Genomic DNA, 1,117 nt, shown 5'->3' with positions numbered 1-1,117 from the left:
GGCTGTAGGGTCTGGCTGACCTGGGTCCAGACCCTCGCTCGGCCATGCACTAGTCCCAACCCTACACATTCCTTCTCATCCCAAGTGAGGTCGGGGCTCTCCTTACCCTGAGAACATGATCATTTACTTGTTTTTTGAGACAGGGTCTCGCCCTGTCTCCCACACTGGAGTGCAAGGGCACCAGCATCACCATCGTAGCTCACTGTAACCTCGAACTCCTGGGCTTAAGCAATCCTCCTGCCTTGGCCTCCCAATGCACTGGGGTTACAAGTATGAGCTACCCACACCTGGCCACCTTGAGCACATTTCTCGTTTTCTCTTTTTTTGTGTCTTTTCCTGCTCCTTTGGGCTTTTGTTGCTCTCTTTCTAGCTTTTTTTTTTTTTTTTTTTTGAGTTGGAGTCTCACTCTGTCACCCAGACTGGAGGGCAATGGCCGCTCCCGGCCACCGCAGCCTCGACCTGCTGGGCTCCGGCAATCCTTCCGCCTCAGCCTTCCAAGTAGCTGGAACTACAGGCATGCACTACCATGCCCAGCTAATTTTTAATTTATTGTAGAGATGAGATCTTGCCATGTTCCCCAGGCGGGTCTCGAACCCCGCGGGCTCAGGCAGTCCACTCACCTCGGCCTCCCAAAGCGCTGGGATTACAGGCTGAGCCACCGAGCCCGGCCCTCTTTCTAGCTTCTTATGGTGAAGCGTTGGGCCCCCGATTTTAATACTATTCTAATAAAAAGCATTTAAGGCTGTAGGTCTTCCTCCAAACACTTATTCAGCTACAGCCCACATGTTATGTGATATTTTCATTATCATGTTTCAAAATCTTTTCTAATTTCCCTCCCGATTTCTTCTTTGACCCATAGTTTATTTAGAGTATGTTTTTTAGTTTACAAATATTTGATGTTTTTCTACATAGCTTGTTACTGATTTGTAACTTAATTCCATCATGGTCAGAGCACAGCCTGTGTGACTCCAGGCCTTCGAAATGTGACTCTCCTTGGAGCCATGTGCCCTTGAAGAGAATGTGTCATCTGCAGCTGTCTGGAGTGTTCCTCGAGTGTCGATTAGACCAAGGTGGCAATAGTGAGTGATGTTCATATTTCCTGCATCTTTTTTTTTTT

The sequence above is a fragment of the Carlito syrichta genome, unplaced genomic scaffold (genome assembly GCF_000164805.1).
Source record: "Carlito syrichta isolate Samal-C Ts95f unplaced genomic scaffold, Tarsius_syrichta-2.0.1 Scaffold309739, whole genome shotgun sequence".
Lineage (NCBI taxonomy): Eukaryota > Metazoa > Chordata > Mammalia > Primates > Tarsiidae > Carlito > Carlito syrichta.
The sequence above is the reverse complement of the archived record's forward strand: the minus strand, read 5'-3'. Positions refer to the sequence as shown.